This window comes from Pteropus vampyrus, unplaced genomic scaffold (genome assembly GCF_000151845.1).
Source record: "Pteropus vampyrus isolate Shadow unplaced genomic scaffold, Pvam_2.0 Scaffold282, whole genome shotgun sequence".
Classification (NCBI taxonomy): Eukaryota; Metazoa; Chordata; class Mammalia; order Chiroptera; family Pteropodidae; genus Pteropus; species Pteropus vampyrus.
The window spans coordinates 419,684-445,785 of record NW_011889063.1 but is presented as its reverse complement, the minus strand read 5'-3'; the positions used below and the strand labels follow the sequence as shown (position 1 = coordinate 445,785).

General features: G+C 52.7%; 1 protein-coding gene and 1 pseudogene across 1 annotated transcript in view; both read right to left on the bottom strand.

The window, feature by feature from the left end:
* The window catches only part of ANK2 (ankyrin 2), a 269,516-nt gene that overhangs the window by 238,156 nt on the left and 5,258 nt on the right, over positions 1-26,102 (bottom strand). The window lies entirely within an intron of this gene.
* Positions 13,825-13,943, bottom strand: LOC111729808 (annotated as a pseudogene).

Genomic DNA, 26,102 nt, shown 5'->3' with positions numbered 1-26,102 from the left:
TTCCCGTGGGTACGTCCAAGATGGGACTTGGAGCCTCACCCTGGAGCAGACCCGACCGTGGAGCTGTGTCTCCTACACCCAGGACAGGTATGAACGCCTCTCCAGGAAGCCGGGCTCCATCGGGCAGAACCAGCTGTCGCCTCATGTCCGGGCGGGGCTGTCACACAAGACCGGCCGAGACTCTGACCCGGCCTCCTCGGGGCCTCAGCTGCTGCGCCGGCCGCAGCCACGTCATGCCAGGAAAGGGCTGAGTCCGTTTGCTAAGACACTGCAATTCGGCAGCGGCCCACTGCTCCGCCGCGGAAGGACAGTCCCCAGCCGCCCCTGGCCCCCATGCCCGCCCTGCACCCCCTCCAAGGCCTCGGGAGGGTCCCCATCACCCAGGACTCCGAGAGACCACACATCAAGGATGCAGGACATTTTCTGAACCCACTTGTTTAAATCTGACCCACTGTGCGGTTTCGTGACACCCGACGGCCCAGAGACGTGCCTCGTGGGAGCAAAGTGTGAACAGGCGTGTGAGCCCAGGGGGCCGTCCAGCGCCTGTTTTAGCCCAGAATCTGTTTGGTACAAGATACAGAAGGCCGCCACGAGTGGAAGGACACGTGACAAGTCAATGCTGTGGCTGAGAGGACCTGGCGACCAGCGAGCTCACGGGTCTCACCGTGTTTGTGTCCACGGCCTTCGCCTTCTCCCATGGCGAGTGTGCGTCATCCTGTTGAAGCGACTCACGACGACACTGCTGCCACCCTAGAAGCACCTTCACCTGGAACTATGACCTCTTCGTGGTTCTGCTTCTGATTTAAAACATGAGAAGAACGAGGTCGCCGGGCAGGCTGCCACCCTCACGTTGATTTCATCTGATTCAAGAAAAGCAGAACTTGGAGACGTGCCAGCATGTGATCGAAGCAGCTTTGTCCCCAGACTGAGCAGCTCTATCCCCAGACGGCAGCTTTGTCCTCAGACGGAGCCTCTTTGTCCCCAGATGTGGCAGACCCTCTGTGGGACCCGGTACCCTAGTGGGGCCGCCTCTGCCATCAGACAGTTCTGGGACCCAGTTCCTCTCTGCCACCAGGACATCTGCACCATGCGGGGCACCGGCAAAGGCGTGTGTTCGGTCTCTAAGCCCCTGCCAGTGGCTGGTCTACCTGCCCTCACACGCCCAGGAGGCCGCCCTCCCCGCCATGTGCCTGGAGCTTGTCAGAGCCAATCAGGGGAGGTGGGTGGGAGACGCCTGGAGCCCACAAGCCACTGTACACATTCTAATTGTTTCTGTTTAACAAAAAAAGTCACGATGCGACTAAGCTAACTCGCTACGTCCTCAGGTCCTATCCTCACGTGTCCATCACGTGCCCACAGGTCCTGAGCGCACCACGAGAAGCCCTCTGCCGGCCAGCCTTCCCGGGCTGCGGGGCTGCTGGCTGCGAGCTCGCGTGGGTTCCTGACCCACGCGGCTTCACATGAACCAGCACCGCAAACACTGCCAGCCTGTTTGCACAGATGGAGCTCCTCCCGGGCCACAACCTTCAATTGCCCTTGAGTGGTAGGTACAGAAGCGACTTCCTGGATGAGAAACAGTCTGTATGTGTGTGCAGAAGCTGTACCTCTCGCCACACAGACAGGTCGACGGCAGACAGATGGAGCTGCGCAAGCCCGACCAGACCTGAGCCCTCTGACTCTGTTAACTGGACCGGAGCCTGTTTCTTCAACCAGAGCTGCGGGCCTCTGACCTGCCGAGCAGGGGGCTAGCCACACGCCCGCCAGCCACCTGAGCAAGGAGACAACGGCAGACTTCCTCGTCACTAAGAAGACGCACATGTGTCCTCCGAGGCTGGGCTTCTCAGGTTGACACGGCACCGGGTAGGTCCCTATGGGACGGCTGATGCCCAGATGAGAACTGTCCAGAAATGAAAATATAGACAAATTCTCATACGCGGCTGTCGTCATTAGCCTCCGCACACCTCCAGTAGCGGTCCGGGCTGCGGATCAGCGGCCCCAACGCCCCGCGCGGTCCTGTGCACTGAAGCGGGCAGGGCCACTGTCACTCCCTGGACCTGCCCCACCCCCACCGTCTCCTGCTCTACACAGGAAACCGCAGGGACAAGGGACAGGAACTGCAGGAGGCCATCCGCTAAGAGCAGGCCGGGTCCTTCTGTAGCCCATGTGCCCACCTCCTGACAACGGTGTCAGAAGGCCCTGCGCCTCCGGTGAACGGACTTGACGCACGGGATGAGGTGCGCGGGATTCAGAAGATGAGAGAGACTCTAACGTGCTGAATACAGTAAAATGTAAAGATGCGAGGAAACGCTCTAGAAATTCAGAAGCCCGTAGCATTTTGAAATTCACCACGAGAGTTTTTCTTCAAGACGACGGAAGAGAATTTTGATTTAAAGTTGTCTAAAGATGCCGCTCGCTCAGAGCTAATGAGAGAAATGAAGATGATTACTGTGATTAGTCTTGCCGGGTGGCTGAACCGCCGCCAGTCTGGCAGCTGGTCACCATGGTGCGTGTCGTCGTCCCCTTCAGCGCCAGGCTGAGTGAGGCCCGAGGCTGGGGAATGCACTCCACCGCGGGGATCACCCAGCAGCGTTCTCGTCCCTGTCCCCCCGCCCACCTGCCAGGGGCGCCTCAGAGTGCGCACGGAATGCCGGGACTCCCTGGAACGGCTTCACCGAGGGGCGGACACCGTGTTCTCAGCGGTTCGGTTCCTGACTCAGCCGGCTTCATGGCATTCTCTCCACCTGCAGACGTGGCTCCCGGCAGGGATTCTCAGACCGCACGTCGTAAGGCCTGGGTCAGGCGCCCTCCGTCCTTGGTGATCATCCGAAGCCCTTCTCGGGCCGCCGGCCACCCTCTCTGCACCCTCCCCTCCGACACACGGCAGGAAACTGCTCCTGTACCATCCTAAAACTGTTTCATTCAAAACAAAAATTTTAAAACTTTACTATGTCGACTCGATTTTGATTTCCGAGAGCGTGGTAGTCACAGAGTTCCTAAGATAACTCCAGTCATTCAGAACGACCCCCGCTTTCGCCCGCGTGGGCCCTCAGGCTTGGCTAAGTCCTCGTTCTCCGTGGACGTCAGGCCGCTCGGCCTTCTGACCACTCCGCACCTGTGGTCCCACACGAGGTGGCCACATGCCCATCGACTGTCGCGCGATGATCGTGCTTCAGGCCCAACGCGGGACACGAGCCGCCACAAGATGGCCCCCCGTTTCAGACTCCCCCACCCCCCGCCTGCCAGTCGCTTCGTCTCCCTGTCCCTCTCCCTCTGTCCTCTTCGAAATCCACACTTCGTCCAGGCCCCTCCTCTAATCGGTTTTCTTCTCCATCACCTTTTCCTCAACAGCCTCAAATGTCCTGTGCAGACGCCCCCTCGGTCTGCGGAAACGGTGGGTCTCCCCTTCCCCTCCAACGTTCCTAACATGGAACCTTAGGGTGCTCGGGCCACCACAACAGCACCACGGACGGAGCGACTGGCTTGTCCTCACAGTTGTGGGGCTGCGGGGCCAAGACCAAGGCACCCCCTGAGCTGCCTGTCCCTGGCCTCCCGACGTGCAGATGCTGCCTCCTCTCTGTGTCTGGGCCCGAGCATCCTCTCCTCATGAGGACACTCGTCTTTGCAGAGCAGGGCCGCCCTGGTGGCCTCGTTTTAACTTAATCATCTCTGTCACCGCTGCCTCCAACACGGCCACACTCTGAGGTTCGACGGTTAGGACTTCAAAGTATGAACTGGGGGGACACGATGCAGCCTGTAACAAACACTGCTACTCATATCGTGTTAGTACACGGTCACTTAGTTAAAACCTGCAAGAGTGACACCACTTCACTGTCATCGGGGGACGAGGACACCCTCCACGTCACAGACCCACACAAGGACCTGGCAGGCAGAGGGGGGCTGGCCTGACGGTCTGGGTCGGAAGCACCAAGGACGAAGGACAGGGTCCTGGTCGGGGATGGTCACTCAGCAACGTGAATGCGTGTGATGCCACCGAACTGCACAGGTAAGCGTGAGAGACGGCAAAGGCTGTGCCGCGTGTGTCCCACCACGATCAAAAAGGGACAGCGCTGCACCGGAAACCCATGGCGACCGGAATTCTTACACGAAAGTAACAGAAAACAACCTTGAAAAGACTAATAATTACTTCCTTTGCACTGGCTTATAAAAAAACAGTACGTTAATGCTTACTACGTACTTAAAGAAGAAAAAAGGTAGACGTTATAAAAAATAATCACACTTAAAAGAAATTCAGAAGAGACATTACAGTCAGGTATTCAAACCCACTTTCCACATTTCTCTGTGTTTTAAAATTAATATAAAACTCTTCCAGAAACTGAGTTCCATGACGTGCCTGCTGACAGGTCTGTGCCTGACGAGGAGCGTGACCGTGGCTCTCGTCAATGCCACCGGTACTGCTTCGGGAAGAAAGCTAACCGCTCGCAATCAGTGACCTAAAAGCCATCTATCCCACCCAAACGGCCGGACAGTCTGACGTCAGTGACTGGTTTCCTTAACGAGGAAGGAGGAGGAAAGGCACAGAATAGAGTCTAATTCCCGCTACTTGCTCTTTTCGTAAAAATCTAACTTCTGAAATAACCAACTATTCTTTCAGCAGGGCAAACCCCCCGTTTGAGAAAAGCAAAGCAGGTGAGAGGAGAGAACGTCAACTCCCTGCTTTCTCGCCTTCCACATGAAATCTAACTCGGCAGCGACTTGCCAGGGCTCACGGTGACACCCCCAGAGGACACTGGGGACAGAGAGGCCATGAGCGCGCCCGCGAGGAGCCAAGTCCGTGGGGCTGGGCGTGGACTCGGGCGGGCGCCGTGCTGCCCGCAGGCCATCAGAGGGGTGTTCGCGGAACGTGGGGCACGGACGAGCACCCCGAGTGGTGGGGCTGGGGTCCTGGAGGAACGAAGGAAGACAATCGCCAGCGTCTCTGGTTTGGGGCAGATGGCGTTAGGCGAAGCGGGAACCGGCAGCCATGCGGCCTTACGCCTCCGACACAGGCCCGTGTCTCACGTGAACCTGCGAGGCGTGTCCCCATGATGGGCACACGGGTGCTGTCCACCGGGCATCACGCCTGTACGCGTGTCAAGGAGGCACAGAGAACCCGTGGATGGCAGGAAAAGTGCCGTGAACCCGAAACGCCGCTGGCGTGTTCGACTCTCTGGTGAAGGAGCCTCAGGAAACACAAGGCTCTCCCGATAATAAAAACCAAAGGTCAAGCAACACCAGGTCACCGCCCCCATGTCCCCACAGACGGGGCCCATCGATCGTCTTCGGGGAACCCTCTGAGAAGCAATGAACCGGTGCCCTGACCCGACAACCCGAGGATTTCAAACGAAACGCCCGACACCGGAGCTACGGAGGGACCGCCCCACGGCCACGCCGCCGATGCCGTCGCGTCGGGGAGGCAGCCGTGCAAAACAGGGCAGGGACGCCGAGAACGGCCGCTGCAGCCCACGCGCGTCCACGGAAGGCGTGAAAACCAGCGTGGCCGGCGGCGCTGGCTTCCACGCCACGGCCACGGCCAGCAAAGCTGCCAGCCCTTCCTTTCGATTTGTTTCCTCAATTTAACCCATTTTCCCCTGTACTACTAAATACAGCGAACAACGAAAAGTCATTTAAAGTTGTGTGTGTTGTTTTCCAAAATGTTTCTAGGATCCAATAAGTTTTTCCCCTCCCGTTTACATTTCCCTTGACCACAATGACAACCTGCAAACTACGAATGGAGCGTTTTATCGGAAGGCGCATGGCGTCTTCGGATTTACTCGTGAAGGCCACGTGGTGTGAGCCACGCCCTGAGCGGAGACCCTCTCTGTCCCGGCAGCCCCATGGGCTCCCAGCAAGGGGACAACGTCCGCGGGCAAGGCTGGGTCCCCTGGAGGGACAGGGTTTGACGCGAGGGAGACAAAGGCGTGGGGCGGGAGGGCGGGAGGCCGGGCCAGGCTGCCGGTGTCTCGCGAGGCTCACTTCTAAGTGGACGTCTCATCACCCTCGCCACCGTGAAGCCACCCAACGAGACCATGGCAAGGCGCCGTGACAGCCCCACTTGGACCACCCTGCCTCTCCCGTGCCCATGGCCTCCCTCCGTCTCGACTTCTTCCAGGAGCCAAGGAGACGACAGACGGAGGAGACCCTGCGGCGAGCGTGTCACTGACGGAAGACCTCCTGGGAAATGGGACTGACGGGGTCTCTGCAGACATCGCCGTCCTCGCCCAGAGAGTGACACGACAAAACCATCCCAAAGATTTGTGACAGTGGCCACACGCCACACAGAAAGCCCTTGACGACTGGCGTGGCCGCCGCTGCCTGTGGCCAGTGGGCGACCGAAGGCCAGGGCCAGCTCACGTCGGCCACCCCTTCCCCTCCTCCTGCCTCGTTCTCCTCTTCACGCGGTTTCACGCGGTTTCACGCGGTTTCACGGTCCCTTTCTTCCACGGGCCGGTCTGATGAGACGGCAGGGAGCGCTGTGACCTACTAAGGAGAAGCAGACGTCTGGGGTGAGCGTTTCACGCTGCCTGCTCGGTCCCCTGACCCTGGACACAGGAAATAGCGGGGTCCGCCTTCACGGAAAAAGGCTTTCTTGCTAAATCCACACTGCTTCATAGTGCGGGCCCTTGTCACTGTGTCTCCGCAGATGACACAGCTGGGCAGGGGTCAGACGGGTCCCTGGAGGCCGAGGCCGCACGAAAACCTCCACGGGCTCTGTCACCCCCTCAGCTACGCTCCAGCTCAGAAGACAGGCTCCCAGCAGATGGGTCTCCGGGCCTCTTTCCTACGTGACTTGAATTGCTTTCCAAAGACACCACAGACCAAAGGCTGACTGACGCTGCGGCCCGTTCTTACATCTCAGGGACCGAGTGACAAGGCCAGCTGCAGGCACCGCGTTAACGACTGCGCATCCCGTGACCTGCTTTCGAACACGGTCGCTAGGGGCGCGCGTGGCTTCGGCTTTCCCAGGGTTACAATGACACATCTCTCCCTCAGTTATCCGTCCAGTCAGGTGGACGGTGACTGACCCCTGATGAGGGGTGCCCCACACCTGGAAACGAAGTCTGCGGCTAAAAAGGATCGATGCACCTGACCGTCGCTGCCCAGCAGCACCGCCTCCCTGAACCCTGTGCCGTGACACAGACCTCAGGTCACAGCTGCACTCACAGCCAGTGTCAAACAATCAGTGATTCCCAGGAGAGTCTTTCAAATGAGCGATCGACCGAAAGAATGCTCAACACTCTTGGCATTTACACATTCAGTGACCAGGAGAAAGAAGGTCAGAGGTGAAAGGTCATTGTAAGACTCCTCCAGCTTTAGCTGAGCAGGAGGGTCTACGACGGAGTGCTGGCGAGGATGGCTGCATGGCACCCACACCCACCGCTGGCGTTTTCTCCACCAACGGGTCCACCCAGCGCGGCTCGCCCCCCGCCGAGAGGGGAGGTGGTGAATAAGAAAGGAAGCGGCTGCCACCTCTGCTGCTGCCGCCCCACCGAGGGTCTTGCATTTAAGACCCGAGTGGGTTCAAGAGCTGAAAACGAAGGGTCTAACGAAAATCAGTCGCTGTGACGTCACAGTGTACCGCCTGGCAGGTCCCGTAAAAGGGAGAGACACCGCAGCACTGACACTCACCACGTGCCACAACGCCGCCGTGTCTCGGATGGCTCTGTTCCGTCACCGCGGGAAAGGGACGTCCTTTCAGCAGGCTCCTCCACAGGTAAACGAGGGCAGAAGCCATTATATCACTGGCGGCTTTTATCAGGTAAAATCCTATTTCGATTGTGAAACAACGGGCAGAGACTTCTGAATCGTCATGCTAAATCGTGGCAAGCGGAAAGGTGACCACACGAGGTCCTGCAAACGCGAAGTCAGCTCGGGGGGAGGGGGAGGGATGGCTGAAAGTAACTAAAATCTTTCCATAGGCCTTTTATGCTTTCTTCCTTTTTTCATTTTGAACAAGAAACTTGAAGCTTGAAGCACACACATGAAGGCCAGCGATCCCCTTATCGGTGTGTGAGGGGGACACTTGACCCCCCAGCACGCGCCAGTGGCAGATCATAACACAACACGCCCTACAGGCCATACAGAACAGGAGACTCTCAAAGAACGTGGCTCTGCTGTCCCCCTGGAACGATGGCAGGACCTCAGTATGCAGAGGTCACCGGTGGGGCTGGGGGCTGCCCTCGGGCTCACCGCGGCCACGTGTCAAACTCTCAAGCATTCTGCGGGCCAGCTGTTCACAGTCAGCTGAGTTACAGGAGCTTATAATCAAATAGATTATAGTACAAGTGAAGATAAATGCACATCTCAAACTCGCCATTTCCATTTATTTTACATTTACCACATTCTCCTATTACCTATGCTCCTGAGGTGATGTCTGGTGACAACGCCACGTAGGGAGTGCTACCAGGCATCTGCTCCCACACGCATGTTCAGTGATGTCACACTGGCCGACTGAGACTGACCGTGGCAGAAACACACAACGGAAACCTGCATGCCACACGAGGGCTTGACTTGGCGCTAAAGCTGAGGTTTGAGTTACTGACTACAGTTTGCACAGAGGGAGAAATAATTACACAGTAGATCAGGTACAGGACTGAATGGCGATTGGGAAAAGAGTTTGTGAAATGGGATGCCACTCGCTGTGTCCAATCGTGGTTGGACTGTGACCACAGCCCGGCCGCGGACACACGCATTCAGCAAAAAATAATGAAAGCATTTAGTGATAATCAATTAGGCAAAGAGTATTTCCTGTATTATTATCGCTTGTAAATTGCACTGCTTTCACATAACTGTGTATCCTTTATGTAATTAAAGTTTATCAAAAATTTATAAACATACATATAATCTTTTGCAGAGCTGGTTCTTAAACATTTACCAGCACATAACTGGTGAAACTCTTAAATAGAAAGAGCCGTCTTTGGAGGAAAAACCAAGCTTTATTCTCAAATAGTAAAGGAGGCAACTAATTCTCATCCACTAGGTGGCAGTGACAAGAAGAAAATCTCAGAATAAAACTAGAAAGAAAACAAATTTACATAGAAATCACGTCATTTGTTTTCTTTTCATTTATTAATTAAATATTAGAAAAAAATATGACTTTGTAAAAGATGTCTTTTACATGCTAGTTATAAAAATAACCCACATTCAGCATAAAACCTTTAAAAAATGCACAAGGGCGTACAAATTAAGTAAAATTACTTAGGAATTAATACTGTAAATATTTTGATGGATATCCCTGTAGGCATCTTGTAAAAACAGATTATACAGACTTCTTTATAACTATTTTTTTTCCTATAATATCAAACTTTTTATATCAAGAAATACGTGCAACATCACTTTCAGAGACCACGTAACATTTGGTCGTCTGGCCGTAGGGCGACACATCACCTTCCTGTTTATTAGTGGACATTTCACTGATAACAACTTTTCCAGATGCCTGCATGCTTCTCTTCTCCATATTTCGGGATTATGAAAATATAGTTAAATAATTTAATCACTTTCTGAAAACTCGGAACAAACTGCAAGCACCTTGACGGCAAGATCCCAAAGCGAAGGTTTCCGTTAAGGTGTGGGCACCGGTCGCCAGATCCCCACCCAGCTTTGCACCCCGTGGTGGAGGGTGGTGGGGGAGGGGCGGGCAGTTCCGCCGCCCACGGCGCACAGGGTGGCCTGGCGACCGCGCAACCCAGGAGCTCGCGGGGCGTCCCACGCGCCGTGGGCCGGGGGAAAGCGCCAAGCAGCAGCACTAGGCACAGACCCTAGCAGCCCTCAGCCGTTCCCACCTCGGTTCCGACCCGTGCGAGCCGGGTCAGCGCCCGGACGCGTGGCGACTCGCACTGAAGGCGCCAGTCCCCCGCGGAGGGACGTCGTCCACGCCCACGGCCACGCGGCGCCTCTGGGGGGTCACGCACGGGGTGCCTCGACTTCCACTGCCCTGAGGGGAGCGGCCCGCAGAACCGCCTGCATGCGCCCGGGCTGGCCGTCCCTCACCTGTGACCTGGGCCATCTCGGTGGAAGGGCCGCATGACATAGCGTGTATTTCTCAAACCAGAGCAGGACTGAACTCTTGGGGGAGGGGCGCCCTGCGTCCCCCACTGTACCGGTGCTTTACAAAGCAAGTAGACTCATTTGCAGTTCATAGATATTTTCAGAAATAAAACGCGAGCTCCTGAGGCCGCTGCTCTGGGTGCATCTCGGCAGCCACACCGTGTGCCCCTCTGTCACAGGTGGCAGTCCTAACCCAGACAGCCCTAACCCTGCGACTCCTTAGATAACTTTGTCTTTAGTCATTATGCCCTTTTCCTTAACCTGTCACTTTGAAAATCGTGACACTAAATAACCGTCGGAACTATGACTTGCCCTTCCTGGGTGAGGTGGCCGCTGTCCGCCAACACTGTGGCTGTCTTCCTGGCACAGGTGGCATTGCCCTGTCCTGAACTTCCTTTGGCCACTGAAGTGTGAGCAGAGACATTCCGTCTCCCACAGAGAACTTCACCATCAGTCCCCGTGTCACCATGTCGCGTCCAACAGCATCCAAGTGGCAGACACTCTGCCAGCCTGGTGCTCTGAGTGACAGCGGTGGGAGCCACGGTCCCCAGTAACCCAAGACGTACGTGAATGAGCAAGAGACACCTTTGTGGCTTTTGGTCACTGAGTCTGGGGCTCTCTGTGACTCAGTTCGACCTAGCCCATTCCGACTGGTACCCAGCTGGTCAACGGGAGGTGACACCTGTGCAGGACCCTGGCCATCTCGCTTTCGCTCTGAGAACAACAGTACTCACCACAGCACTGCCTCCTTCAGTGACGGCCCTTTCGCTGAAAGGCACTCGCCCTGGGAGGGACAGTTGCCACACGACCACACTCTCCCCGAAGGCAGGGCGCCGTGCACCCAGGCTGGGTCACCTCTCCCTGCCTCTGACGTCCCCACGAGCCAGCCTTTCACTCCGTGCTAACTGCCCCCGCCATCTTCACGGCAAACCAGCCAGTCTGCTCGTTCCTCTGTCAGACCTTAAGCCTGGACTCACTCCCCAACTCACAGGCGCCACCACCCTGCTCCTGGCCCTCAGGCATCACCCCCTCGGGTCCCAATGACAGGAGGGGATGACAGACCTGGCAGGGACGCAAGGCCGGAGACTCTGAGAGCGAAGGGGGCCGGTTACTTATCGCTACAACAACGTCCCACCATCCTGACCACAAAAAAGTAGGATATTTGCGGTTTTTAAAAACTCCAAATTAACAGACAATTCCAGCCACTGTTTGGCAGGTCCGCCAACTGCGAAAATCATTTCCTCAGTTTATCACCTGGAGAGGAAAGCACTGTGGCCCGTGGTGAGACGGTGTGACAGACCAGCAGCTGCAGTGTGCCATCCCTGCCAGGCAGGAAAAGGCCACCACAAAGGCGCATCATACCACACCCACAGGGCCACCGGGACACTGACCTCCACACTGGGGGGGACGCTGACCTCCACGCTGGGGGGGACGCTGACCTCCACGCTGGGGGAGACTGACCTCCACGCTGAGGGAGACTGACCTCCACACTGGGGGATGCTGACCTCCACGCTGGGGGGATGCTGACCTCCACACTGGGGGGGATGCTGACCTCCACACTGGGGGAGACTGACCTCCACGCTGAGGGAGATGCTGACCTCCACACAGACGGCCCTCAGACAGGTGACCTCTAGTCCCTGCAAAGCACACCTTAGCTCAGCAGACTGAAAACTCTGCAAGATTCACCCACACCTCCTACCCAGGGCCACCAAACCCGTTCCTGCTCCACATCCCGCAGTCGACTAGATCACGTGGCACACAAATTGGATTTGACTCCATAAAGCCTGGTACTGAATACCAGCTCAGCCTTCCTAATTAAAAGTAATTTAATTTATTACCCCAGAACTCCAGAAAATAAATTAAATTACATTCTCTCACAGTAATCTCCTCTCTCCGCCAGCCCTGCTCCATCCCAGATGTTTACAGCAAAGCAAGGAGCAGGAGGGACTCAAAAACACACAGACTCCGTTTCTCTGTCATTTCTGTGACACTTGGTGAGCGCTGACATTGTCGTCTGTGGACACACACGTCTGATGCACAATGACGTTAGGAGGGTTTGGAGCCGGAAGGGCTCTTGGATGCCCGGCGGCCCCACGGTGAAGACCAGGAGGCGGATCCCAGGGCGGGAGCCGGGACCGGCGCTTCCGGTTAGGGCTCTGCCGCACGCAGTGACCACGCGACCACGAACAGGTGGGGGAGAAGGGTGCCCTGGTCTCCCGGCCTCCGAGTTCTCCCAGCCGCTGTTCCAGCGCAGGGCTAACCCGTCAGGTGAGGCTGCCTGCATCACGAGTGGGGGGCTGTCCCAGCATAGCAACAGCCCTTCCAGACAATGCACTTCCTCTCGGGGTTCACGGCTGAGACCGGCGCCCGGGAGCAAGGACACGCAGAGCCAGCCAGCTGCTGAGGCCCCTCCCTCCACTTAATCTGCTCTGTTCCGGGTCCTTGCGGGACCCAGCCCGCCGCCCCCCGCGCAGGAAGTGAGGGCTGCCAACGTGGGCACCAGGTTCAGCCGTCTGCATGGTCGGCAGGTGAACGAGCTCAATCTAGCGACCCGTCTTGTCGCAGATACTTGGAACTGCAGTCAGCTTAGAAAGCTCGCCCTCCTGGAAACGATGGCACGCAGGAAATTAGGAGAACATTGTTGTCTCAGTTTCATTTTAGGGATGGAAGGGAACATAGCAAGATTGGCAAATAAATATGAAACTGAAGTCCATGTGAATGCTGACAGTTTGGGGATGGGTCCGGTGCCCACCGAGCACGCGCTGGCTGCACCGCGGACTGTTCCGTGCACCTCGGTTTCATTTTTTAAAATCTCAATAAATCGAAAAAGCCCCGTGTCATTGGTGCGGCTCCCCACGCAGTACTCCTTGGCTCGTTTCCCTCGCTTCTCTCCGGGGAGCAGCACCCCTTACTAAGAGCACCGGGATTCAAGCGCTGGCCAGCGACACCCCGCTTAGTGTGTGGCAGTCTGCCTGCTCATGTGCAAAATGGGGGTGATGTCAGTAAATGACACAACGCATGGAACGAAGCCACAAAGTACTAAGCGACCATGAATTGCTTTGAACAGATCCTTAACGTTCATTCATTCAACAAACGCTTCCTGAGCACCGACCAGGCACTGGAAAAGCCTAAGACACGGAGACCGAAATCAGCGAGGCCAGCACAGCCCCGCCCACTGACGCGCAACTTCCGAGAGAGGACAACGCTCAGCCACTGTCACCCGCCACACCAGTGCGTCCCCACGGAAGGATGACGCCAGGCTATCCAGCCCTCTAGTGTTTGGATGGCAGAGTCTAGAAGCTAAAAAAAATCCTAAAAGTCAATAATGTATTTTTAAAATAACAATCATAGAAATTAGGAAACAAATGAAACAAAAGAAAGTAAATCTATAGAATAATCATCTACGCGACACTAGCATAGCAATAAAACAATGGCAGCCACCGTTTGTGCCAGATGTGCTCTTGCATTTTATAGGAATTATTTTATTTACTCTTCATCAGAACCCAGTGAAATAGGTCTTGTCTTTATCCTCATTGTTAAAATGAAGAAACTGAAGCACAGAAAAAACTTCTATCAAAATTTTCACGTATAGGTTTCCATTTTTTCCAGTGCATATATACTATATATTTACATCTTTTTAATCAAATTAGGTAAATACAGTTCATGTTTTTTTTAAATGTTTTGTTCTTTTTTAAATTTTTTTAGGTGAGGCAATTCTTGGTTGACCTCACAGATTGCAAGGACCTTGTCAGCTTACAATCCATTATTTTTTATTTTTTACGTCTACAGCACCTGGTCTTCCTAGGTGATCTCCCATCCAAGTACTAACCAGGCCCGACTCTGCTTAGCTTCCGAGATCAGACCGGATCTGGCTTGTTTGGGGTGGCGTGGCCGTAGACTCGTGTTCTTTTTAATATGCTTTTTCACTCAACAAAATAACAAGCACATTTTCTCATGTTATTAACTATTGTGCCATGTGATTTTAAGAGTATTATATAAAATCAAGAATATAAACATCCTCAAGACGCACTCGTAACTTCATGACAAAGCAGCCCAAACCCTCTGACCCTCTGATGATTTTCCAGCACGTCTTCCCAGCCTTTATGAATGCAGCATCTTATGGACAGCAGCACGGCGGGGGGACCAGGCACCCTCCACACCATGGCCCTGAAGCTCTTAGTGGAAGAGGAATGGAGGTCTGGGGTCCAGAACACAGAGGGCCACGTGCCTGGCGCCTGACGTTAAGAACCCCTGTGCGGCTGGCTTTCTCCCCAAGACGGAACGGTGGCTGAGGGACAAATCAATGCGACTTAAGATGTCTGAACCAGAAATGCTGCTTTTCCATGTAAAAACAAACCAAAGAAAGGTTCAAGGACTTTCATTAGATGCCTTGCTTTTGGTTGCTCTGTTTGAAGTGTAAACACCGAGCTCGCACTGTAGGTACGATTCAGAGGCTATTGTGCTAAATGAGGTCCCATGACAGTTATCCAGCTAGCATCTGTCACAGTCCAAGCCCCAGCACATGACATTAATGGGGTCCTGATTTTCTTACAACGCCACCAGCATCTGGGAGCTTTCGAAAAATGCTAATGACATCACTTCTCATTGTAAGCAAATACTGAAAGCTGATTTGGTGTCAGTCATTTTTTTAAAGTAATTAGATATTCCCTGTGTGTGTCAGCCAAACTTCCAGATGTCACTGGCTCCTTTATTTGTGTCCCCAGGTAGAACTGGTCCCACAAAAGCTCTGTATAATTATTAGGTGATTTCCACCATCTCTAGCTAAGTTTCAGGCTCACAGGAGTATTTAAGAATGACTTGCGTCTCCCTATCATTTTCTTAATAGCAAAATAAAGAAATTAGGCAAAAACTGGCCTGGTAATCGGCAAATGGGCATTTATGAGGAGAAATGCCTGTAACTGTGTTTCTCTTTCTGCTGATATGATTCCAGAAAATTACTAAGGCGCCAGGCACGAGATGACCCGGTGGACATTGACAACCAGTGAACCTGTCAACCAACATTCTAAGAATCTGTGTGAATGATTTACATGCAAATATAAATTTATCTTAACTAACTGAAGAAATTAACATATAACTGCCGTTTAAACATAATCCAGGAAGTACTAAAAGGAATTTTGCCAATAAGAAAGCACTGCCATTGTTACGAAAGTAGAGACAACTCTAGGTTTTACATCAGATTTTGCTCTTTATAATAATAGGCACAATTTTATAGAACAGTGTATTTGCTGGCAAACGTCTGAGAAGTCTTAGGAGGGCTGGGAGAGGGGGCATTGGTGGCTTCCAGAAGGCAGAGACGGGGAGGGAGGATTTTCACAGTATGCCTTTTTTGTACTTTTTGAATTTTGAATCATTTTAATTAATATCCGATTTTGAAATAAAATTTAAATTTCAAAGAATGGACTGTTCCCTGATGTTTTTTTCAGTTCAGTCTTCTGAATTTGACTTGGTTAACATGCCCACTAGCTTCCCGTTTCTCCTGACTAGCTTGCCATTCTCAAGATTTGACGAACTAGCCATTAAAATATCTCCACGGGCCTTATTTTGGTTTTAAAAAACACTTGGTTTAATTTCCACCAAATGTTAGCAAAGTAACTTTACCCCAGGAGCTGGGACACCTAGCTATAAGCAGTTCTGGGGCTATGGCGGGGACCGGGACAGGACGCAGACGCCATACCCTGCGACTAGAGGCTGGATGGGCCCACGGCGCCCCGTGGTTGATTTCGGCGTTTCCACCCATGTTTTCTTGCCGCCTCTCCTTTCTGAGCGCAGCTGCCTAAAAACTCCACGAGGTGGCGCTGTCTCACCGACCAGAATAGCCAGTAACCTCCCTTGTTTCCATGGGAACGTATTCTTTCTGTTTCTTTGGTTTTGTTTTTAACTTGCTTTTTCTGGGACCAAAACATTGCTTAAAATATGCCACTCTGGGGGTAACAAAAATTTATACAAAAAGAGAAAAAACTGAGTTTGCTGGAACACAGCTCCTCCCAGCAGAGCAAGACAAGCGAGGGTCTGATGCCCTCCCCGAGTCCCTGACCCCCATGTGGTGACACGCTTCGCCCCGATGGGCAGAACGCCAGAAAGACAGAGCCAGGGTGACCGGACGGAGGTCTGCAGCAGGGGTCTGGAGACGGGCACTCAGTCCCATCTTTCGCTCACCTTTAATCCGCCGGCAGGTGAGCTACCGGGGACAAGTCACTGGTCACCAGGACCTCTGGTTTCTCCCAGAAAAGTACAAGGACCCTCACTCACCGAGGACAGCCGTGTAAGGACGGAATGACCCCAGATCTGTGGGCGATCTCTTCTGCACAGTCAGCTATGTGGTTCTATAAGATATTTCGGCCAAGAGGAAACACACGATTTGGGGAATTAGTAAATAAACTTTTAAATTAGCACTCACTGTGGATCATGCACTATTCTCGCTGCTCTAACATATTGATTCATTTAACATTCTGTTTCAAACTACGATGTAGATACGGTCGTCACCCTCACTTAGAGCCCAGGAAACGGTGACAAAGAGAATAAGTCCCAAAAGGACAGAACAAGGCCACCCAGCCAGTAAGTGGCAGGGCTCATCCTGTCCCAGACCACCTCATACCAGAGCTGTCCCAGGCGCTGAAAACATATCACAGAGCCAGCAGGGGCACGGGGACTAGGGGACAGCCGTTCCTCCCAGAGCATGACAGAGCAACGACTATAACTGCTTCATGCCACACGGTCACACGCGTGGTCACACACGCAGTCGTGGTCACACATGTCACGCACACTCGCAGTCACAGCCACACACGTGATCACACACATGCACTCACTCCAACTGTGGCCTCTGCTCCGTCCCCTGATCACGCCTGGAACCAGGAGGAATCGTGCCCACAGGTCCCCACCTGTGGGATGCTCTCTGCTCCCCGTCCACACTGTTCTCATGCTTCCTCCAGACGTCACTCAGACGTCACCTCACCAGGAAGTCTGGCCGTCGTCCCACTGACCAGACGGAACCCTCCGCCCTCCGCCCCCGCCACGTCCGCGGTGCGCACTTGCTCTGCGGCTCCTCCGCGTCCAGCCACCACCGGCCCCTCCGTGTGAGCGCAAACGCGGGCGAGGGCCCGCTGCCGTTCTGATCGCCGCCGGACCTCCAGTGCCCTTGTCATACGTCACTTTACATCGTTTTCCTAATCTACAAGTGTGCGTTTAACAAAACATGAAGCAATAAACACGGTCAACAGCGAGGAAGGAGGTGGGCTGACAGCCACCGTTCAGGATGGGAAGAGAAGTGACGGTGGGATCAATAACCAGACACCGCCGGAGTATCGCAAATGTTGAAAACAGACGCTGAGAGGGACTAGGGACCATAGAAGACTGTCCTGGATAAAACGAGGGACAGGAAGCTATGGGGCCACGGGGGACATGAATCCAGGACAGCCGGGTCGTCTGGGCTCACGAGGGTCCGACCTCCCCTAAGAGCAGGGGCGCCTCCACAGGGCTCTGTCATTGTCGCCAGTGTCACAAAAGACCTCGAGCGCCTCACTGCCCAAGACAATCACATTCCATTTGGAGAAAATGCCAGCTAAGAACTTCCTGCAGATCTGAACCCAGCCTCCCCCCTGCCCTCCACGGGCTGGCCACAAGCGGCCCTCCAGAACTGCACGGAGTCTGTTCCACAGCCGCAAGCGGCCCGCATCCCCCTGGCCCTGCCCTGCACGCGTGTCCCCTCCTCTGGGCTAAGCCTGCTTGTCCCGGCCATTCTCAGGTGACGTCATTTCCAGAACGCCACCTGTGCACTTAAACAACAAACTAACACTCCCTGACAAATGACTAGCTCTTGGCCACATGGAGGCTGTGGCATTCTGCAGTCTGTAGTCTGGCGAGATGCGTGAAACCAGATCTTCGGCTCCTACGTGTTTTGGAGCTGCTACGAGCTTTCATCGTTTGCTTTCGAAATTCCAAATACCAGTACAACTTCATTTTGCTTCATTGTAAAAAAACATGCAGCTCCTGTTACGATCCTTACAGACACCAGGCTTGGGGACAGGAATCCGTGTGGGACGCCGTCTGGTGGCACTACACTTGGTTCCCTAAGCGAGGCATGAGACCACCTGTGGTGATTTCAAGGGGAGGAGCCTTCGTGGAACTGTCGAAGGTGAGACTCTTCGAGCTGCACATAAGTGGTGTGCAAGCAAGCTTGTCACCAGCTGTGGCTTCCTGAGTCCCTGAGGACTGTTGCCTGAGCTCCAACAGGTGAGTCCTGGGGGGGACCAGCTCTGCAGGGCACAGGCTCCCGACCTCAGCTCGTCAGAGCCTGTCCACACAGCCACCACTTGGCCACTTCCAAAAGGCTCGGGGCACCGGCACCGGCCTCTCCCCACTACACGCAGGGCTCCAGGTGGCCCCTGAGTGCCTACCACCAGCAGGCGGATGGAGCACCCTCACCAGCACCAGATGTCTGCCCCGCCGGGCCACACGCCACCCAGTGTCCAAGCTCATGGGCACTCCATCCATCTCCCTCATTGTGGTTGGCCCTCAGCCACCTGACACTTGTGGATGCCTGGAGACACCACTGTGACTCCTGCCTGTGGCCCTTTATCACTCTGAGCCTTCTGCTCCCACTGTCCCCAAAGTCCAATGCAGACTGGCCTCTCCGCCCCCAGCTGACCCCTGCCTGGGTCTCACAGGTGGCTGTGGGCCAGCACGGGACTGCTTCCCAAAAGTGGGACAATGACCATGAGGTGAGCCCCATCCCGCTCGGATCTGCTCCCGGCGCTCTACCATGCCCTCTGCACCGCCCGCTCACCCCGCGTGGCGGGCACAGATGCCGTCGTTCTGCCAGAGGACAGCCCGGGCCAGCACACCACTCCGGGGTCGGCCTGCTCCCTGGGCGGCACCCCACTCACGGCAACGGGGCCGAGTTCTCCCAGCACATGCTCAGGCCATCCGCCCAGGCCACCGTCAGCTCTGTGTCACCACAGACCGGGGCCGAGTGTGCGCTGGGGGCAACTGCAGCACCACCAGGCCTGTCATCCAACTTCACCCAGAGACTAGTCATCTGTGGTTAAGAAATTGAGGCCCTCTTAGGGACGAGCTGGGCCAGCCAGCTGTCACCCATGTGGCCACGACAGAAACCAGAACTAAGGTCAGCACCACGTGTCCTGTGAGGACAGGGTCAGGTGCACACTCGTCAGGCCACCAGCAGGCTCCGATCCCCACAGAGCGGCCTCAGTCGGCACATGCAACAGAAGTCCGGCTAAGGGGTGCACAGGACAGCAGCTGCTCACGCACCGAGAGGCATGGGGTGGTGCCAACCAGGGACGCCCTAGACCCAAAGCTGACTGTGACCAAAAGAAGGGCTGACTGCCTTCTGACTAGTGAGTACACATCGGCCACCCACAGGCTCCAGTACGCATGCTCGTCCTGCTGGAACCCAACGAACAAGTCCCCGGACCAGGTGCTCGAACAGCAAGTTACTTCCCCACGGCGCACGGCGCCAGAGGCCGGGCGTCTGGGAACCAGGCGTGGGCCGGCTGGCTCTCCCGAGGCCTCTCTCCTCGGCATGTGGACGGCCACCGCCTCCCCATGGCCTCACGTACTCGTCCCTCTGTGCATGTCTGCACCCTGATCGCTTCCTGTCAGGACACCAGGCACACACGCAGGGCCACCCTGGCGACCTCATGATGTAATTATCCCTTTAGAGGCATCTCCAGATGCGGTCACGTTCTGATGTAGTGGAGACTGGGACTTCAGTGTGGGGGAGACGCAATTCAACCCGTGTCACTCTTCCTAGTGCCAAAAACGTTCTGTCTCAGGTGTTTTAAGAAAAATGTATGTTTTAATGGTTGACAACAGAAATATCTCACAGTGCCATCTGTGTTTTCCATCATAAATACTAATGTCATTAGAATATGTTATCTTCCCATTTAAAACATTTCCTAATTGTATCAGCTTAGGAAAATGAAAGACATTTCCTGTCAATTATAATTACTTTGAAAGCTAGTTAAAAAAACAGCAACTGTTTTGGTCTGAAGTCCAATGCATTATCCTTTTCTCTATTATTCTCAACCATTTGGAAATGCAAATGTAATCATTATTTTAAAACTTGAAAATATGTTCCTCAGTTGACCCCACCCTTCAGCAATTTCTTTTCTGATATTTCCCAAAAGTGCGTATATCAATTTCCTTATTTTCATCGAAATGAACCTACAGGACGATTAGAAAGTCAGAAGGTGCTTAACTTCACAGGCGCCTTCCTGGCTAAGCAGGGCGCGTGTCTCAGGGCGCCGAGCCCAGCTCCCGCCGCTCGGCGCGGGTCAGCCCGCTGCTCTGGAAGGCCAGAGAGCCATCTGGACTGTTTCACGGGCAAAGCCACGTCTCCCTATGACAGTTCGCAGAAGCGGGACCCTCCTCAGACCTGGATGCGTCTGCCCGGTGTCACGGTGCCGGGGAGTCCCCAGCGAGTGTGATGGGGCGGTGACCGCGGGGCACCGAGAGATGCGAGCATGGCTACGGGACGGACCGCCGCAGGGGTCCTGCTTCCGCCCACACGTCCGCGGGACACACCTGTCCGAGAAAGCCAGGCGGGTGCTTCTGTAAATATTGTCTGTGTGCTTTCAGGGAAGGGACGCTTCTGGAAACGGCAGTGACGATCAAGGAGATGGTCCCCATCCCCAGCCCCGGGGAGCAGGTGACAGGCGAGCACACTGCCACGGCTGCGGAGCGTGGGGACGCCGAAACCGCCGGCGGCAAAGCCGAGGCATGCGGGTCCAGACGAAAGCGTTTTCAACAGGTAAAGTCGTGACTCCGGTCAGAAGTGAGGCGACATGCGTCACAGACTTCACATAGCTACTCGACGAGCTCGTGCGGGTTAAACCTGCCCAGAGACAACAACACACGCCGAATGCTCCACTGGTTTCGCCGACATGTACAAACCCGTCCTCTTAGGTTTGGGACCGTCCTTTCTGCTGGACGGAAACCAGCCGCATCCACCCTGGCCAAGACCTCTGAGGTCTGCGGAAAAGGGTCCTCTGCGCAGGGCGGTTTCCTACACACTAGCTTCTACCTCCACAGAGTTACAAGTGGCCTGGAGAGAGAATTAAACGGGAACCCCCTCAAAATCAGATCATTGCGAGAACCCGGGGTGACAGCCACCCGCCACTGCACGACGTGGCTGATCTCTGCCACAGCAAACCTGGGACAGCAATGTGACACCAGAAGCCTGTTCTTCATGCTCACACACCGGCCTGGAGGGGCCCCTGACAACAGCCATCCCTCCTCCTCCTTTTCGCGTCCCCGCAAACCTTCCCCCCTCGTGGCCGGAGTCCCCACCAACTGTGGGGGGACGTGCTTGTCACCGGAGCCCAGGGAAGGGCCTCGTTTCCTGCTCCATGTCTGCAATCAAACTACTTATCATATGCTGTGCCAGCAAACCCTTCCAAACGATCTCCCTCAGCCTTTCACAGTCCCCCACCCAGGTGGGCCGAAGTGTTTACCAGACGCCTGTACCTTTTGAGTCTATTGACTGAAACCCCTCTGAGGCACCTTCTGTCATGGCCACTGGTGTTGGGAGGGCCAGGCCAGATGCATACTGGCAGGGTCAGCCAGACTTAAGCCATGATCTTCTTCCAATCATGTGAAAATCTTCCTTAGAATATAATTCATATCATCAGTGGGCTCCACAGCAGGCAGACAGGTCTTTTTATTAATGACAAAATAAAAGCACACATACTTCTAAAAATGTCCTACGGCGTACCAGGGCAGATGGAAATGGATGGATACTATTTTTCTATGACTGTGATGCTAGTTGAGGGGTGAACTGAAGCAGGGACCCCAGTCACAGGCTAACGGGGGTATTTTTCCATTATTTCTTCTGTTCTTCCCAACATGTTTCAGGAAAAAAACTAGCTTCTATCATAAGCTATTGATAATGATTATTTTCACCACTGTAATTTGCAGGAACATTTGGAAGCAGTAAGCTTCAAAAAAATGTAGTTTCTCATTATAAAAGATAATAAAAGTTCACTGTAAGAAAAATTTAATTAAAGAAAAAAGTAAATAAAAATGGTAAGTATTCAGATAAAACCTCTATGACAGATATGTATTTATTTCTTTTGCATGTTTCTATGCACATGGATTATACGGTTTAGAGCATACTGGATACACTTTTTTTTACCCTAAATTTTTTAGTTAATAAATGAGCATTTTTCATGTCATTAAAATTTCTTTTGTAAACTATCTTTAAATGGCTGCATAATATTCCATTTCACAGTTGTACCAAATTTACTTAACAATTTCCTTATTATTAAACACCTTGGCTGTTTTCCATCATGGCCATTATTACAATGGCAGTATGTCAGCTTCTGACGCTGTCCCCTCGGCAGCCAGAACACACTAGTCGTCCAAGAAACAGTGTCCTCCAGGGACTAGCGGTTCCACTTCCTGGAGATGTTTCAACAAATCTAAAAAGCTCTTGGTTTTTAAATGTCAGTATACACTCAACTTTCTAATTAATTGCAAAATCATTTTTATATATCATCCTTTGAATTTTTACAGCAAGAGGTATAGAAATGTCCATTGAGTCATTAAAACAGAGGTGGGGTGACATATTTCACAACTGGAAGTATCATTATTTTTAAATCTGTGCTGAATTTCAGAGATCATTTCCTTTCGATTTGAATCAAATTCCAAGAATTTGGGCGTTCCAGTCTATCACTTTCCAAATTCTTCCTTCCTCTCAATTCCAATATCTAAGCTTAGCAACAGGGCAAAAGTGACCAATATTTCTTTTACAACTTCACTCAAGAGATTGGTTATTGTTAATATTTTTGGTTCCCATTTTGTTCAAATTTCAGCAATTGGTCTTTAGGGGTATTTAAATGAACATTCTATTTTTTGAGCACGAACTGTTTTTGTTTAATATCTAATTCACATTTGCAAAAACAGCCTTTTTTTCCTTTTCAGAAGCATCTAGTCCACGTCATTTTCCCCAACTTCATGTGTTAGTTGAGCTTGCTATTTGTTGGGATGGATTTTATTAGATAGAAGCTCATTTAAAACAATGTAACAACAATTCACTTAATAATCAGCCTCATTCCAAAAGGAATTCCATACTACCAAGCACGTGGCAGCAACGCAACTGTTTCCCCAGTTTATCTGAAAAGGCAAAAAAGCAACAACATTAAGACATTTTAAATAGCTCTTCGATGCTATTCATTACCGCGTTTACTTAAAATGTTGAAATATAAATGAACTCAATTTCTCTGATGACTAGTTTAGAGCTGTGTGTCAAGTGGGACTGGCTTCAGCTCTAGTGTTATTAGACGACAAAATAGAAAAATGTGAAAACGGAATCACGTGCCCACTGGCGCGTGGCGTGACTGCAAGTGTGCCTTTACTTGTGACATTTATTTGTGACATTTAAGTCTGTGCCTCTCCGAGAGTGAACTCGAGTTACTATTTTCTTTGCAGTTAGGAAAATAATCTTAGCATTATGTAATAATTTTTTTCTTTTGTAAAGGAGCATTAAAAACAACTTGTCCTTTACAAATCTAGAAAAAAAGTGCCACCCTAAAATAAGAACTCTGCTCCTCTGCTGCTGCGTATGGGGCTTTGCAAGGCTGGTGGCAGTGACCTGGAGTTCGGGTGTTTGCAATTATAGCTGTTTTTCAAGCTCTGACAACTGATTAAAACGCAACATTGGAGTAATTGAACTATATGGAGTAATTAACACATTAAGTCAGCATCAAACCTCAACACTCCTTGATAGTTCAAGTAAGCTCCTCATGAAATCTTTGCTCAAAATCAGTCACTCCCATGACCTCTGACCCTGGCCACCAGGCGAGCCACCTCGGCCACCATCTTTAGTGTTCCAGCACAGCCACATTATGCAATGTGCACTTCAGTGCGGGAGGTCGCAGGAAACACACACCTATGTATCGGTTCCTGCACAGAGGCCTCTGTCCCTTGAAGCTTCCTGGGTGACAGCAATGCATCTGTCCTAGGGAAGCTCCTGGATGGGTGCCGTCACCAGAGAGACCCACGGCCACGGTAGAAGGTTAGGACTCTCAGCCCTGTCACGCTCCAGAGAGGGGGAGGGGCCACACCAGGCGCCTGGTTTGCGGTCACTAGGAAATGGCCATGTCTTAAATGACACCCCTAAGCACAGTGCTTTATACACAATATGTTTTAAATAATCAGACAAATGAGACTCTAGTCGTTGGTGGGTCTCCTGTTCCCAGGAAAAAGTGCAGCTCGGGAAAGGTTCTCGGCCCTGTTGGTGAGGACTGTCCCCGCTCCCACAGCCAGGATGGTGCAAACGGCGCCTCATCACCTAGACAGCCTTTCATCAAACCGATTCCACTAAGTTACCAAGCAAAGCGACAAACGGAACCACCGACCGGCAGAGGTAAATGTGGGGGTGTGGCGGTGAGCCCTCGGCACTCGGGGCCATGCTCGAGACGGCACTCAGTATGTTCCAATGACAAGGCACAAGCAGCTCTCAGCCTGAAAATATGACGCCCTCATCCTCCGACTGACCATGACTAAGCAGTTAAGCAAGGATTTCCCCCTTTATGATTGAGGGGTCTGGACCAAATTTTCAAATTCCCTCAATTTTGCTCAATGAAGCCAAGATTTAGGAATGTTCCTCCTTGTTCTTCCAACAGGAAACAAAATGGTCACTTGGAGGGCACACGCATCAGCCATGGTGAAGGCGGTCACAGCACTCAGAGCATCCGCGTGTCTCAGCTTCTCCTGTCAGACGGCGAAGCGCAGGGGGACGCCGGGGCCACGATCTGGGCAGGAGAGGCGCCCCCTCCCCACTCTCCCAGGCGCTCCACGTGAGCCGAGTCGCTTTCCGACCAGCGCTATCACGGTTTTCCTGCTGCAACCTGCAGCCTGCCCCGCCATCAGAAGCGTTTAGAGCAGGGGTCTCCCATCCCTGGGCGCGGACCGCGCGGTCTGTGGCCTGTCCGAACCGGGCCGCACAGCTGGAGGTGAGGGGCAGGTCCAGGAGCGCAGCCTCGTCTGTGTGCGCAGCGGCCCCCCAGCTCTGGCGTCACCGCCTCAGCTCCGCCTCACACCATCAGGCGTTCGATGCTCACAGGAGCACCGGCCCCTGGGTCCACAAAGGTTGGGGACCACTGGCTTAGAGAATTCAAGGGCCTGAACTCAAACACAGACTCCATCATCTAACAGGCGAAAACTCAGGAACATATATTTTTCAGAATGTATTGTTCAAAGACTCACCCTGATCAAAAACACCACTTCGGGAAAATAAAACTAAGTTAAAAGTACAGACTGAAATCAATTTTTCGACATTAAAATATGCCATTTAAAAGGAGCTCGTGTGCCTCTTCCTCATTCCTTCTCTCCCTCTCTTTCCCTTTCTACCTCTTTTTCTTTTAAAATGGAGATTGTCGTTATCTTTAAAAGCTTTTATCAGGCACCACCACACTGAGAAAACCTCTCATCCTCAGCGTCTGCTCTGCCTTGCTCAGAGCAGGGGCCGCCTTCCCGCCTCAGCGCATACACATGTATTCGCTCTTTTTAAAAAGCTCTCTGTCCACCAGTCCACTCTTAAAAGTGGATGTTCTCTTCAGTCTATTTTAAGCCATTAGATATTTTGTAATGAACGGCCCAAATTATAAAATATAAAAATCGGGGATTCACACTGCAAGTCAGTTCTCTCTACTGTTTGTGTGATTTAAATTTATTGATAGAATATTTAAAAATACATGTATTTGAATTTAGCACTTGGGGAAATAACTTGAAATTTCTGTACAATTTGTTCTGAAAGATCACGTGACCACCGATTCGTACATTCAAATACAGCACATATACTATAGGTCAATATTGATAAGACAATACATGTCATATATGCCAATATTTTCCATAAATTATCCTCTGGCATATGTTTACCTATACTGCCATGCAGCCTGTGTTTCTACAGTGTAAATAATGAATTTGTCTCATATGGATACATACTTAGAAAACTGATGGCATTAATTGATTTTGTAATGATGAAGCTACAGCAATAAGTAGCAAGAAAAACAAAAAAT